Genomic DNA, 17,131 nt, shown 5'->3' on the forward strand with positions numbered 1-17,131 from the left:
AAGAAGAAGAAGAAGAAGAAGAAGAAGAAGAAGAAGAAGAAGAAGAAGAAGAAGAAGAAGAAGAAGAAGAAGAAGAAGAAGAAGAAGAAGATCTTGTGAGGACAGAATTCCTCTACTCTGGATATCTAAACAATTTTTGTTCCACCTTTGCTTTTAAGGAATATATTGTGTTGTATGCACAACTCTAGGTTTGCTTTTTCCTCAAGCATTTAAATCTTTTCTCATTGTCTTCTACCTTACATTGTTTCTGTGAAAAGTCAGCAGTAATGCTTACTGTTGTTCTCAAGTTTGTGATGCATAATGGTTTTAGATTTTCTCTTTGTCTTGGTTCTCAGCAGTTTGAGCCTGATGTTCTGAAGTGGTGTGTGTGTGTGTGTGTGTGTGTGTGTGTGTGTGTGAACATGTGTGTGTACAAGCATAGAGTTATCTCTTTGGAGTTTGCTGACTGATATCTTTAAACAAATTTGCAAAACCATTTCTTCTGGCCAGTTCTCTCATTTTTTCTAGTACTTGAATTATATAAATGTGTCCTAAAGATCTTAGAAATTTTGTAATATTTTCTATATTTTTAGGCTTTTATGTTTCTATGTGTATGACTCATATTACTGTCACTTGTCATTGTCAGAGGAGGTTCCTGAAGCTGAGATAAGGAATTCTTATATGATAACGTATACCTGAAAGATACCAGACAGAAAACATATATATGTATATATATATATCTATCCTAAGTCAGACACAACCTTTATGTTACCAGAGTTTAAGATTCCTATTTGAAAGTTTTGTGATGGACTTGAGTCTAGTTGTTTTTATCTGTAATGTTTTTGAGTTTAGTTACCCTTGAATATTTTATCTTTTTATGAAAAGCCCTAACAGGGATGGGACACTGTAAGGGAAAAAAAAAATTTTAAATTAATATGAACTTGAAAAAAAGTTAATGAAGCAGCTACCTGTACTTTAACCAATTATTAAAACAGATTAGCAAGAAAAAATATATAATATATGAAACAATTACACTAAATGAAAGCTCACATTTAGATGCATTGACCATGCTGAATTATAATACTCTTTTTACAGTTTTAGGTTTATAAATTTAAATAGACTAGTCAGAACTTTCCCGAGGAGATATTAATTAGCACTGCTTCTTTTCTTCCATATATTTTATTTTTTTAATTTTTTTTCAAATTGGTAGGACAGTTTCAATAATTAACATATTGCATACGTTCTTCCTAGTGGTTAATTGCTGTACAAGACGTGGACATGATATCCTATTTACAAACACCATTAGAACAAGTCCCTCTATTCATTATGAGAATGTAACTATATATCTATCCTAACCACTTTGAAAGCACTGCTTCTTCTTATGTAACTCCTAACAGTATTTTATCTGATACTTTAAGCTACTCTGAGTACTTTTTTCTGTTAAAATACACCATAGACTTATAACCAATAAGAGTCAGAAGTGGAAAAGGAGAAGAGTTACAGCTTGTTAGGTGGAATCTTTGTTCACTGTCGCTCCTTATAATAAAATCAAATTTGAGGCCATCTTTTTACTCTTTGATTTACATTTAGCAAGAAATCAACCTTTTAATAAACTTCCATCTTAAATTGGTCCTAGGTTCATATAATGCAAAGGTGGTATTTTGGAAATGATGTTGAGTTACCCACAATCATTTATGATGTATTACTTGGCTTTAAGAGGTCTCATATACTTTCAGAAAGAAAAAAAGAAAACTAAAAGGGAGAGATCTGTAGTAGTTGATACATTGTGTCAACTTGAGAAGTTTAGAAGTTTAACTCAGTGGGGCTCAGAGTACTTACTTTGTAAAATCCTCATCCTTTGTAAAAGGAGGGTGTGGAGATGGTGTGAGTGCTACCCCTGCCCTAGGGAGTGGGAGCCTGCTTACCATATAAGGGAAAAAAGAAACTTCCTCTTCCCCTTTTCACTCAGGCTGCTTCTGCTGATTTCTGTCTCCTTGAACTGTTGCCCCTCATCTGCCACCTTGCCTTGGAGCACGCAATTATGGACTGAAACGTCCACAAACTGTAAGCTAAATAAACCTCTCATCCTTAATTTGGGATGTTGGGTATTTTGTCTCGGTAATGAGACAAAAATAACTAAGACAGAAATTGGTGCCAGAGAAGTGGGGTTATTGCTGTGACGATAGCTGATCATGTGTTTCAAAAGCTGATGCAAATGGCTTGAGGGAGGAGTTTGGAAAAGTTGAGAGATGTCCCTTGCAAGAGTAGCACTGGAATGCCTTAGGCAGTTCTGTATGGTAGATGCTGGTTAAAGCTCGGAAGACCAGAAAACCAATACAGACCAAGCTTGGGAGGTTTCTGCTGGGAAAGAGGACAGCATTAGCTGATGGACGCCAGATGATTTGTGTTATGGCTTCACACAAAATTTGTCTGTATTTAGGTCATGTCCAGAGACTTTGCCTAAGACTGAGATTCAGGGTGTATAAATACTTCATTTGGTAGAAAAAATTTCAAGGCGGTCAAATGTTGAGGTTGTGACATGGCTATTGTTGGGAGCTTTTATCCAGCTCTATGTTGAGAGTCAAGAGCAAAGAGCTTAAATGATTTAAAATGTTGTGATTTTGGCCAGATAAGCCAGTAACCAGCTTTATTCCAGTAAAGCTGTGGACTACAAAAGTAGAGCTGAAGAGATCTTGATTGCTAAGAAGGGACTGGAGAATAGAAAAGATGACCTAAGGGCATCACAGGAAGCAACAAGTCTCTACCCTTTGCAAAAGTAAAAGACATTGCTTTGAGGCAAAAGCTTCAAAGTACCATGTTCCAGAATGGTGGCATTGTAGAGAATCTTTTCCTCAGAATTGGATTCAGAGGGGCCAGGGAGATGGCTCAGTAGAATAAGCTCTTCACTGGCAAGTGCAAGGGACTGAGTTCAATCCCCAGTTCTGAAAAGAAAAAAAAAAAAAGAATTGAATTCAGAGTGCCTAGCAATCCAAGAACTCAATTCTTACTGCCAAGAGAGAGGAAAGCTTGGTCATTGCTCTAACAGGCAGTACATCTTGGCATCATCTACATGGTGCTGGTTTTAAGTGCATGCAGAATGCAAGAGTTATGGGGATGAAAAGGCTTCCACCCTGATTTCATAAGCCCTGGACACTAGACAGTGTGCCCCCTGAGAGGCCAGCAGGTGAAGTTGCAAGTGTGAAGTCAAAGGTACATTGGAGATCCTGAAGTTTGGAAATCCTGGGAAAGTAGATCATCTATGGAAATCTGCAAGAAGAGAGCAAAGCCAGCTCAAGAGAGAAGTGGTGGGAGCTATATCCACTAGAAGTGCTATAAGAGTGGAATCACACAAGTCATTTGGAACTCATAATTTGCAAAAGATTGTCTCAGATAGTGCATATGGACCTACAAGACTCAATATTTGTCCTTCTGGATTTTGGGCTTGCTTTGGTCCCAATTCTTTGTATTCCCCCTGACCTGATTGTAACTTTTGTAATAAAAATATTTATCTTGTGCCATTGAATGTTGGAAAAGTTTAACTTATCATTTGTATAGGGGCTTGAAGCTAAGTTTGTCGTGCATCTTGGAGAACATTTGGGACTAGGACTTTTCAGCAATGCTTAACCTATTAGGACTTTGATAGCTCTCACAGATGGACTAAATACCTTTTCCATTAAGGGATGTGCATGAAATTTTGGGATGCCAAGAGCAGAATGTTATAGTTGTAATATAATACAATATTGATAGAATTAATACTGGTTCCAAAGGATTGTTACTACTGTTATTATCGTTGTTTAAAAATTATTGTTTTTATTATTGTTGTTATTATTGTTGTTTAACAATCCTTTGGAATCAGTATGAATTCTATTAACATTATACTGTATTAAAACTATAACATTTTGCCCCTGGCATCCCAAAATCTCATGTACATCCCTCTTTGCAAAGATAAATATAAGCATGTCTTGTATCTAGAAATTGGTTTAAAGAACTATGTCTGGTTGCCAAGTTGACAAGGGGTTGATTGTACTGGTTGATACATCATGTCAACTTGAGAAGTTTAGAAGTTTACCTTAGTAGGGAGCTAGGGCCCTCACTCTTGTAAACATCCTCATCTTGTGGAACAGGAGGGCATGGAGATGATGTGAGTAGTACACCTACCCTGGAAGAGAGAGATGTCCTGCTTATAAATAAGGGAGGAAAAGAGACTTGTTCTCCCTTTTTGCTCTTGTTTTTGTTGTCTTTTGCCACCTTCAGATGTTGCCCCTACCCATGCCACCCTGCCTTAGCGCCAGTTGATTATAGACTGATACTTCCACAGACTTTGAGCTAAATAAACCTTTCTTTCATTAATTTTGGGTGTCAAGTATTTTGTCTCAGCAACAAGAGAAAAGTAACCAAGACAGGACAAAAACAGAATCTGACTTACATCTCCCAGTGTTAGGCTGCATGAGCTACCTGCCTTATCCTGAGGTCTCACTCTGTGTGCAGCTTGCCCTGATTCTGAGGGCCAGACCTTCCCAGTTGTTGCATCTGACTCAGAGCCATCTATAATTGGCAGCTGTTCATTGGCTAGTCCAGGAATTCCTGTTATACATGTAAAAATCTGTTGCTCTTGTCCAGGACAAGTATCATTGTTCCTGGCATATAGCTACTCTGATCTTCACCAACAGATTAGGAGATTAGGATAAAGGAGTTGTACACAGCAGCAGGGATTTACTCAAAAATTTTACCCTGAAGATCTTTATATCTAAGGATTTGTAGCCCACATAAATAACTTATAGAGTGTTTTAGATGTCTAAAGATGTCACTTATTACATACCATTTTAGATAGAAGGATAAATTGAGGCTAAAATTTTTATAAGAATAGAAGAAACCATTAAGCAATCCAGGTGAGACCCTGCACACACACACACACACCAAAAAAAAAAAAAAAAAAAAAAAAGTCAGCACTACAGAAGAAACTCTGGAGCCAGGGAGATGGTTCGGCACTGTGCCTGCCTGAGAAGTGCACAGTCCTTTGTTTGATTTCCAGTACTAAAAAACAAAAAAGAAGAAAAGAAACCCCAAGAGGTCTTGGAAAACCTAGATAGGCAGCTCTGGGACCCAAGAAGGTCTTGGTAAACAGCTGAGAAGGGCAGAAATGGAGCCCTTATCAAAGCCCTGTGGGTCTCCCCTACCAGCAGGAGCATATAGAGCCCATGAGCTTCCCGTCACCCCTCCCACACCATGGACACTAGGAGCTCTCCCCAGAGCCTTGAGAAAGCTTGGTGAGTTTCTCACCTTGCACTGAACTTCCTTCAGCATCCCACCTCTCCCTGATAATATCAGAAAAACGTGAGGATTTAAATTTTCTAACAGAAGAAAGCCTCAGAGAGAAAAGACAGAAGAGAATTTGGACTTTCTTTGGTGAGAGAGGAGGAAAAGAAAGAAACCAGGGGCTCTTTCTCAAGTTTGAGAAAATCCATAGACTTTATTAGTCCCAAGAACATCAGTTATCATCCAAATGACCTCTTGAATCTGCATGGCTTAGCAAATGTGCCCAGCCACCAAAAAATGGCAGCTATGGCACCACACATACTGAGCTTATGTTCTGTGATTTGGGGGAGAATTAAAAGAGCAGTTTAGAAGGTCTCTTTTTTCTCTAAAGTGTTTAGGACCCAAGAATATGCAGGATTTAAGAAGATTGTTTCACCAGGTGTTGTTCTAAGGTCCAGTCCTCTCTATAGTGCCCCCAGGACTAATTGTCATGCTGGTTGCATCAGAAACCTTGCTGAAGACACTAGATGGGTGTCTTCTTATGTGTCTCCCTGGTGATCAAAGTTTATTTTCACCATCACAGGAATGGGGTATATTGATCTCGTGGAGAATCTAAAGAGGCTGCAATTCATCGTAGAGAATCCTTCTCAGCACCTCCTCCCACATCTGGTTAGAGAGGGAGACAGTACCTCTTGTCTTTGGTGGCTTTGTATATATCCATTCATTCTCTAGGGACTTCAGAGCTTCTAACTACTGAAAAGGGAAAAACAAAACAAAAGCAAAAAGCACAAGGCTGCCGAAGATGGCAGACAGACAGAAAGGAAAAAAAATAAAGAGATAAACTATACTCGAGAAGCCAGCCAAATAGCTCAGCAGATTAAAGTGCCTGCAAGTAGGCGCAGGTGCCAGGGTTTTGATCCCTGGGCCTGCCATGCCAGCCCTTCCCCCAGGGCACACTGAGATGGCAATTGAGACTAGGAGTGGTGGCATGTGCCTATAATCCCAGCACTTGAGAGGCTGTAAACAGGAGAATCGCTATGAGTCCAATCTAGTAGTGAGACTCTGAACAATCTGTAGATTCTTCCCTAAAATAAAATAAAAAAAAAAAAAAAACTATACTTGAAAAGGCAAAGGACTAGGGAAAGTGGGGAAGGAAACAATGAAAAACTTTTGACTGCACTTACAAAAGTTACAGTCCCAAATCATGTTTTTTAAAAAATTATTATAATTTTCTTTTATTTTGAAGAGAAAAAACAAAAGCAAGAAAAACAGAAACAGGGTAACATGCAAGAATATATATGTTACAGTTTTTTAAAACAAGAATAGCTGATTAACAATGATATATTATCTATCTATTGTCAGATCTGTTGCTCAGATTAAGATATAGTTATGCAAGATTGGACATGATTGAATATTACCACATGCTTTCAAGAAATCTTAAATTTTGTTCTTGTCTCTTTTTTATTACTTTTTTCTAAATGTTATTTTATTTTAAAGAGAGCATAGTAATAATTGATATGACATTAGAAACGGTACACATTTAAAAGACAAAAATGACAGGTATTTAAGTCATGTTTTTGTATTACACATTGTTGTCCTCAGTGTAGTTGCTTAGTTCAGACCTATCAGCATATACAGTTAGTCAAGGTGAGAATTCTACACATTAGCTGTCATTTTCAAAAAACTGGTGGAAATTCTCAGCATAATCACCTCAGCCTTCGTGTATATATACTTGAATGTTTTTCTCCCTTTTTCCCTATCTTTTCTCCTTTCTCTCTTCTTAGTTCTTTTAACCTGAAATTCTGTTTCTTTCCATTTAACTGTGTCTGTTATACTATTCAGGTTTTATTTCTTCTCTTGGGTTCCTACACTAGGGAGACAATATGATATTTATACATGTGTGTCTGGTTTATTTTACTTATGAGGATAACCTCAGGTTGCATCCACTTAATTATGAAGGGTTTAAATTTGTCTTTCTTTATAGATGAGTATACTACATTGTATAAAAATACCACATTTTGGGCCAGTCAGATAGCTCTGTAGATTAAAGTGACTGCTTAGACAGACTCAGGGACTGGGGTTTGGTCACTGGTGTGCTGTGCCGACCTTGCCCCCAGGGTGCCCTGAGATAGCTATTGAGACCGGGCATAGTGGCACACGTGGGAGGCTGAAAACAGGAGGATCACTATAAGTCCTATCTGTGTAGTGAGACCCTGTAGACCCTGTACTAAATAGATTTTTAAAAGACAGAAAAATAAAAATGCCACATCTTTTTCATCCATTCCTCAGGTGATGAGCATTTGGTTGTTTCCAAGATTTAGCTATGACAAATTGTGCTGCTATAAACATGGGTACACATATATCACTATGATATGATGATTTCAGTTCTTTTGGGAAAATTCCCAGAAGGGAAATAGCTGGATTGAATGGTATTTCCAGTCCTTGTCTTTTGAGGAGTCTCCACACTGACTTCCATAATGGCTGTACCAGCCTGCATTCCCACCAGCAGTGGAGAAGGGTTTCTTTTTCCCCCTTCAGCCTCCAGCATTTGTTGTTAGATTTCTTCATGATCGCCATTCTTTCTGGGATGAGATGGTATCTCAATGTTGTTTTAATTTCATTTCTTACAAATAGCTCAGAGAATCAAAGTGCCTGCAAGCAGGTTCAGGGTCCAGGACTTCAATCCCGGGGCCTGCCATGCCAGTCCCACACCCAGGGTGCACTGAGACGGCAATTGAGACTGGGCATGGTGGCGCACCCCTATAATCCTAGCTCTTGGGAGGCTGTAGACAGGCAGATCACTACAAGTCTGATCTATTTGTGAGGCCCTGAACACCCTGTAGACCCTCCCCTAAAATAAAATAAAATAATAATAATAATAATAATAATAATAATAATTTCATTTCTTGAATGGCAGTGATGTGGAACATTTTTTCAGATATTTATTTCCCTTTTGTATTTCTTCCTCTGAGAAGTGTGTATTCATCTGAGATGCCCATTTTTGGGTAGGGTCTTTAAATTTTAGGGCCCTAATTTTTTTTAGTTCTTTATATATTCTAGATAGAAGACCTGTGTCTGGGTGATTATTGGTTAAGATTTTTTCCAAATTTGTGGGTTGTCTTTTCACTCTGTTGGTGATTTCTTTTGTCATGCAGAAACTTCTCAATAAGAGGAGGTCCCAGTTGTTGATTTTGAGGTATTTCTCATGTAGTTTGATTTTTGTTCATGAAATGTTTGCCTACCCTAAAATCTTCAAGATTTCCCGCTACTTTCTCTTCTAGTAGATTTAGTGTTTCTGTTTAAATGTTTAGATTTTTAATGCATTTTGACTTTAGTTTAGTGCATGGTGATAGACCTGGGTCTAGTTTTACTTTTCAACATATGAACAGCAAGTTTTTCCAACACCATTTGTTAAAGAGGCTATCTTTCTTATAGTGAACATGTTTGGCCCCTTGTCAAAGAGAAGATGGCTGAGTGTATTTGAAGTTATATCTGTGTCTTCTAGTATGTTCCACTGATCCTCAGGTCTGGTTCTTTTGTTTTGTTGTTGTTGTTGTTGTTGTTGTTGTTGTTGTTGTTGTTCTTGTTCTTGTTCTTGTTCTTGTTTGCCACGGTGATTTCATCACAGTAGCTTTGTTGAATAATTTCTTTATTTCTTTCTTTATTTATTTTGGGGAAGGGTCTACAGGGTGTTCAGGGTTGCACTACTAGATAGGACTTTTGGTGATCCACCTGTTTACAGCCTCCCAAGGGCTGGGGTTTCAGGCTCACAACACCATGCCCAATTTCAATTGCCATCTCAGTGCACTCCTACGGTGGGGCCGGTGTGGCAGATCTAGGGCGCTTTAATCCTCTGAGCTATTTGGCTGGCCCTTGTAGTATAATTTCAAGTCAAGGATTGTAATGTCTCCTGCCTTGCTTTTGTTGTTCAGGACTGCCTTTGCTATTCTAGGTCTTTTCCAGATCCAAATAAATTTTAGGAATGTTTTCTCTAGATCTGTGAGGTATGTTGGTAGTATTTTGATGCAGATTGCATTAAATCTGTATAAGAATTTTGGGGGTATGGCCATTTTCAAAATGTTGGTTTTTCTTATCCAGGAGCAAGGAATATCTTTCCATTTTCTAAAATCTTCAGTCTCTTTTTTCAGAGTACTGTAATTTTCATTGACTAGATCTTTTACTTCTTTGGTTAGATTAATTCCTAGGTATTTAATTTCTTGGGTGCTATTGTAAAGGGTATCATTTCTCTAATTTCTGAGTGTGTTTGTTATGTGTGTAAAGGAATGCTAGTGACTTTGAGCATTGACTTTGTAACCTACAATGCCACTGAATTTGTTTATTAATACTAGGATCTTCTTGGTGGAGGTTTTTGGGCCTTCCAAGTACAGTATCATGTCATCTGCAAATAATGATAGTTTAAGTTCTTCTTTATTGATTCATATTCCTTTTATCTCTATCTCTTGTTGAATGGCTCTAGCTAATGATTCCAGAACTATATTGAATAGAGTGATGATAAAGGACATCCTTGTCTTGTACCTGATTTGAGAGTAAAAGATTTCATTTATTCCCCATTTAGAATTATGTTGGCTATTGGATTGCCATAGATGGCTTTTATCAGATTGAGATAGAGGCCATCTATTCCAATGCTTTAATCTTGAATGAACGTTGGACTTTGTCAAAAACCTTTTCTGCATCAATTGAGATGATTATGTGACTTTTGGACTTGGCTTTATTGATATATTGTATTACATTTATAGATTTGTGTATGTTGAACCATCCTTGCATCCCTTGGATGAATCCTGCCTGGTCATGGTGTATAATCTTCTTGATGATTTGCTATATTCTATTTGGTAGGGTTTTATTGAAGATTTTTGCATCTATGTTCATGAGGGAGATAGGCCTGTAGTTGTCTTTCTTGGTTGACTCTTTCTCTGGTTTTGTTATCAGTATAATACTTGCCTCCAGGAATGATTCTAGGAGGATTGCTTCCTTTTCAATTTCATTGAAGTGTTTTAGGAGTATTGGGATTTTATCTTCTGTAAATTCCTTGTAGAATTCAACTGTGAATCCATCAAGACCTGCGGTTTTCTTTGTCAGTAATTATTTTTATTTTATTTTCAATTTCATTGGGTGATATTGGGTTATTCAGAGTTCTTATGTCATCTTGATTCAGTTTTGGTAATTTGTACCTACCTAGGAATCTGTCTATTTTTTCTGTTTCTTTGATTCTGTGAGAGTAAAAAATTTCAAAGTAGCTAGTGATGATCTACTGAATTTCCGCACAGTCTGTAGTAATTTTGCCCTTTTCATTCCTTATTGATTGAATTTGAGTTTTTTCTTTTCTTTTTGATGATGTTAACTAGGGGTTTATCAATTTTATCTAATCTTTCAAAGGGCCAGCTTTTTGATTCTTTAATTCTTTGTGTTGTTTTCTTAGTCTCAATTGCCTTAATTTCTGCCCTACTCTTCATGATTTCCTCCTGTCTTTCGGTTTTAGAGTTGGTTTGCTCTTCCTTTTGTAGATGCTTGAAGTACAGCATTATGGTATTTATTTGTTCCTGTTTTGTTTTCCTAATGTGTGAGTTCAGCGCTATAAATTTCCCTCTGAGAACTGCTTTAATTTCATCCCACAAATTCCAGTTAGTTGTGGTTAAATTTTCATTGGATTGTAGACATTGTTTAATTTCTTGTTTAATTTCAGGTGTAACCCATTGGTTGCTGAGGAGGGTGTTATTTAGTTTCCATGTGTTTATGGGGTTTTTGTGGTTTCTTTTGTCATTCATTTCCAGTTTCATTGCACCGTAGTCAGATAATATGCATGGGATAATTTCTGTTTTCTTGCATATACTTAAGCATGACTTATGGACTAGTATGTGGTCTACTTTAGAAAATGCCCCAGGTGAAGCTGAAAATTCTGTATATTCAGATGTTTTGGGTGGAATATTCTGTATATCCCTGCTGAGTTCATTTATTCAAAGATCTGGTTCAGTTCTACTACCTCTTCACTAATTTTTTGTCTGCTTGACTAATCTATTTGGGATAAGAGGGAGTTAAATTCTCCTGTTAAGATTGTGGTATAGGACATTAGATTTATCATATACATTAAGATTTTTTCTTATATAGTTGGGTGCTCCCATATTTCGTGCATATATATATTTATGCCTGTTATTTCTTCCTCTTGTTTTTTGCCCTAACTGATATGTAGCAGCCTTCTTTATTTCATCTGATCATTCTTGGTTTGAAGTTCAGATTGTCTGCAAACAGAATTGCTACCATTGCTTTTTTCTGAAGTCCTGAGTCATGTAGTATTGTTTTCCATCCCTTTACTTTCAGCCTGTCAATTTCTTTATGAGTTAAGTGTGTTTCTTGTATACAGCATATTGTTGGATTTTGTTTCCTAATCCACTCTGCCAGTCTATTTCCTTTAATCAGTGAATTGGATCCATTTATATTGATGGTTATAATTGATATGTGTTTGACATGTTATTTTCCTGCTGTTGTTTACCTATTTTTGTCCTGTGTTTAATTGTTTGCCCTATTTGGTGGGTTCTTTCCATTCTCATTCGTGGAGTTGTGGTCATTTTTATCCTTCTCTAGAATATCTTTTAGTAGTCTGTGTAGGGCTGGCTTAGTCATCATGAATTTCTTTAGTTGCTCTTTGTCATGGAAGTATTTCACTTCTCCATCAAACTTGAGAGTTTTGCAGGGTATGTCAGTCCGGATTGGAATTTGTTTTCTTGCAAAACTTGAAGTACTTTGATCCATGCTTTTTTTGATTTGATGGTCTGTGAAGAGAAATCTGCCATGATTCTGATGGGTTTTTCCTTTAAATGTGATCTGTTTCATGTCTCTAGTGGCTTTTAGTATGCTGTTCTTGTGCTGAATTTCTGGGATCTTGATTATTATATGTTTGGGTGTGGTTTTAATTGGGTTGTTGTTATTGGGAGTTCTACATGCTTCGGTTACCTGAATGTCAGACTGTTTCCTCATATTTGGGGAGTTTTCTGCTATTACTTCTGCCCTTATTCTCTTATATCATTTGTGTTGACTCCTTCTTTCTCATTGATGCCTATTAGTCTTATGTTGTTCATCTTTGCATCATCTTACAACTGTTGAATTATTATTTTCTGAATCAAGTTGTTTTTAAGAGATCTTTCCTTACCTTTTCACTAGCTACAGCAATGTCTTCAAGGTCTGAAAGTCTATATTCACTTTCATTCAGATGGTTTTGCCAACTTTTTATCAAGTTTTTAATCTCTTGAATAGCTCTTTGAATGTACTTCATGCATTCTATTTCTTTTCTATATTGCTCATTCAAGATTTCCATAATTTTTCTATGTTCCTCTATTTTTTTATTAGTGTTTTCTTTAGAAGCACTTAGTAATTCTTTAGTTATAGTTATCATTTCTTTTTTTGCTTGGGAGATTATACCTTTCTGCAGCTGTTTCTTTATTTCAGATGCTATTATTTCAGAGATTTCAGATGTGTGACTTCCAATTTCTTCTATGTGAGTGTTTCCTGCATGTGTTTTTGGTGAGCTCAGGGCCTGAGGATGCATTTTGCTCCTTGTCCTTGTCATTTTATATTTCAGAGAGAACTCTTTAGTTTGATTTCTTTGTGTGAAAGTCTAAGAGTAGTTAGTTATATCACTATTACCAGAGCCTCTCTGTATAGAATCTGTTCTTTAGGTATCTCTTCTGTGTCAGAAATTCTTGTTTTGTGTGTGTCCCAAGTCTTTGCCCTCTCTACTGATTGAGAGTGAGATACTGGTTTCTGCTTGGCACTGTCCTCTCACCTTTCATGTAGAGTCTTGGTGCAGTTATAAATCAAGCACCTTCCACTATTATTACCCAAGAGAAATCATGTGGTTAAGGTAGATATAGTTTTCTATTTATAGTATTACAATTAGCAACACTGATAATGGTCAGTGAGATTTTTTTTTGTAACTAATTGGTTTGTATTTTATACCATAACATCAAACATTATGAGTATATAGGTAAGCAGATATTAAATTGGGAGTTTGTATTTAAATTATTTCCGCTAAATTTAATCTGGTCACCTCCCCTTGATGTACCCTGAGTCTTCCAGGCAGACTAGTTCACCCCAGTTATCTGTTGCCACCTCTCTCTCCAGAGAGAAAAAATGCTCTTGTAGATCTGAGTCTAGCAGTATACCTCAGCTTGCCAGGTCTGGTTCTACCAAGTTTGATCCCATCTAGCTGGGCCTTTTGGAGTCTTGGTCCAACACCGGGCATATCAACTGAAGGTCCGGCACCCAGTCCCACACTGGGCCTATCTGCTGAAGTTTCCAGCACCCAACCCCAAACCAGACCTCATTCATAGTTTTTTTAAGTCCCTGTCTGATGCTTCCAACATCTAATTCATCTTCAGAGCTGCTTCTTTCCTGTCATGACCACAAACCATGTTTTTGTTTTGCTTTTTTGTGTGTCTTGCAGTTGTAATTGGACACTGGACATAGTATATGAAGGAACAGTAACACCTGCCATACATTATATTTTCTCCAGAAAATTCTCAGCTCTTCTGTCAGAATGCTAAGAATTTGTAGCCCTGAAGAAGCACGAAGTAAGTACCAGTAAGCCATCAAAAATTTCTTCACTGTTTTATAGCACAGACACCAGCTTTCTGAGCCCTGAATAACTGATTTCTCAAGTCCAGCTTTGAGTGTGGAACTGAGAAATTTTTTGTTCTTCAGATCCATTCCCATCTTTATAGACGGTCTTGCTGCCCTATTGGCCTTCTTCTAATTTATAGAGGATCATTGCTTTATTCCCAGTAAAGGCTTACTATGTCTCAAAGGTAACTCTAGACTTGCCTGCCTCGCATTCAATAAATGCCAAGAAGGACTTAGAGGGACTCCTATCCTCTTTCTATTCTATGCCACATTTCACTGAGCCATTAGCTTAGCTTGGGAAGGGGCAAATCACTTTCTCTTAGGAGTCTTTAAGTTTTTCTGCCCTCCTTCCAAACTTACACAGTCCAGTGTAGTTTACCTGGCTTATTATTGTTGTCAGTGTAGTGGCAATAGTCTCTCATGACTTGAAATTAGAAAAGTCTACAACTAGTGATTGAATGGCATATAATAGATAGAAGAAAAAGTCTGGACTCAAATATTACATACAGAGACAATAGAGCTGAGACAGTCACTGGCTTGCATCCATTTAATTGTAAGCAATACTCTATTATTCTCTCTATTGTCCTAAAAAAGGTAGATAGTGAAGTAACAAAAACCCATGAAGTCTCTCATGCCCTTGCTAAGTACATGCATGGTTATCTCCTAGCATCTCACCTTCAGTCACCTTCACTACTTCATTAAGTTTTCATAAAGATGCACTACATGTTGTAAATATAATTAAGACCAGAGTAAGTTCTGGGACAAGCATGCATAGGTACCGCCCCTAAGATGACTCAGCACTCTGTCAATCACACTTGGAGAGTCGTGGGAGGCACCTGGGCTGAAATGTATATCCTTTAAATTCCCAAAGCCTGATTTACAGGGGTTGCCCACTCATAGCCCGGTGAAGCTGCTCTCTCTCACCTGTGCTCTGAGGATCAGATTCTTATGTTCCCTGACTAGGGAGGAATAAAGAAATTTGCAGGCAATGTTTCTTAAGACAATGGGCAAACTCTGCTCTGATGTAAGACACCCTGGCATAGAAAAAACCAGTGAGAATCTTCATGTGATGTATGAGCCAACATTTACCTTGCTAGTCACCACATTATGCCTGAGGAGGCAGAGTATGATTTACTAGAAATGATAAATATCTTTATGGTTATGACATATTGCCAGCCTCTGGACTGACTGGGAGTTTGGCCAAATTAGTTAGGCACCTTATCCAAGTTCTAGTAACCTAGGTATGTTGACTCTTAGCAGTAACCTGTGATCACAACAGAAATAAAGAGAGAGAAACCAGTAACAGAACTCTTTTGCTGTGGTTCACATGAAAGATATCAGAGGCCACAGATTTGCTACCAGGCTTTCCAATATATTTATCACTGGAGAAGGCAATAGGCCATGTATTATTTGGACCCAAGTAGAGGTACTTGCTTCAGAATTGCTAAAAACAGACAGAGCTATTTAGACAAATAGAGCACTGGGTGAAATGATCTTCAGAAGAGAGAACAGGGGACCTCCTTGTGGCTAAAGATATACCAACATGAGGGAAAAAAGCAACCTTTTTTTTTTTTTTTTTTGAGAATTTCTATGTAATCAAAAAAATTTTTTAAATTATTGAAACACAAGAAAACAAGTCCAAATGAATGAGAGTCACAGGAAAGATAAAAGGATCAGACTCCCAGAAGATTTCCACTGGAATTATTAGACATGGATTATGTATGATGTTTAATCTATCTAAATTTTAAATAATTGAATGAATATAAGTCTTTTTTTAAAACATCATAATGTTCAGTAGAAGGAGCTAGTCCAAAATCAGTAAAATGGGGAAATTAATGTTAATCCATCTGTATAACACAAAACTACAGGATGGTTCCAAAATCCATTAGAGCCACGCACATCAGCATGCACTGATATAATAATACAATGCGAAGAGCAAAATTTAAGACAGAGAAAAATACACACAATAGGAGTTGTTTGGTTTTTTTTTTTTTTTTCTCTTTGATCAGGTTGTTATTCAAAATAGGCAACTGGGCATGGTGTCACACACTGCCCGGCCTATAATCCTAGCACTTGGGAGGTTGAGACAGGAGGATCACTGAGTTCAAGACCAGCGTGGGGGCTGCCAAAGTGAGCACAAGGCTAGTCCAAACTGCATAGCAAGACCCTGTCTCAAAATAAAATAAAATAAAATAAAATAAAATAAGCTGTAAAACTTATGTGACCGGGGCCAGGGAGATAGCTCAGTAGAATAAGCGTTTGCCTGGCAAGCACAAGGGCCTGAGTTCAATCCCCAGTTCTGCAAAAAACAAAACAAAACAAAACAAAAAAACAACATGTGACCTACATAAAACAAACAAATCTAAACAGTTTATGCAGCAGCTCCTTGTGTAGTTTTTTTCTTCCTTATGGGTTTTTGATAGTTGCATACTTTCCCGCAATAGCGTCTGCTTCTTCACCTCCATGGCCTTCTTCCCATTCTTCTCTCCCACAAGTTCTCTGAGTGCACCTCCTCCCTCTTCCCTGATTTCGCTGCTAGTTATCCCTACTACCTCCTGGCCTGGTGAGGAATGGTGTTCCAACACATGGCCTTTGCACATGGATCCAGCTTCAACATGATTTTTTTTTCTAATGTATTTTGTTGTCATAGAGTCTCACTACATAACTTAGACTCCTAGTGATCCTCCTGTTTTCAGCCTCCCAGCTCTGGGATTACAGACATAGGTCACTACATCTGGACTCTGGCCAGCTCAGCCTGCTCTGGGGTCAGGGCTGGTGCAGCGTGTGGTGCTGTGGATTGAACCACAGTCCCTGCCTTTGCCTAAGCAGGCCCTTAGTCTGCTGAGCTATCTCACCAGCCCTTCAACATGATTCTTATGCTCTTCAGTGTATCCTTCTTCAGACATTGTGACAAATCTTACATGGTGCTCTGAGGACTCTGGATCTCTGAACTTTTCAAGATTCTGCTCAGCTCTGTATTAATCCTCTGTGCACAGGTGGGCAACACTGACTCTTAAGGGAAACAAACATCTTTAAACCAAGTGCCATATAATTAGTCTTTTCCGGAAAACCCTTCAGTCCAAATGGAGAAATGTCCCACATGCCCAATAGGTGAAAGTTTCAAAACTTTCAGGCTGCTGACATTAGGCAGAATAATGCTTGGAATATTTCTGACAGCCTTGCTGTCTGCATCAAAGGCAGTGCGGGGTGCCCTGCACTGGGTATGATGGCGGTTTCTCATTTTCCCCTTTTCAGCTCTCATTTG

At 37.9% G+C, this 17,131-nt stretch overlaps 1 pseudogene; it reads right to left on the reverse strand.

Moving 5' to 3' along the window:
• Positions 1–16,466, reverse strand: part of LOC101567906 — a 56,495-nt pseudogene extending 40,029 nt beyond the window's left edge.
• Positions 16,467–17,131: the final 665 nt, after the last annotated feature.

The sequence above is a fragment of the Octodon degus genome, unplaced genomic scaffold (assembly GCF_000260255.1).
Source record: "Octodon degus isolate 3935 unplaced genomic scaffold, OctDeg1.0 scaffold00080, whole genome shotgun sequence".
NCBI classification, from domain to species: domain Eukaryota; kingdom Metazoa; phylum Chordata; class Mammalia; order Rodentia; family Octodontidae; genus Octodon; species Octodon degus.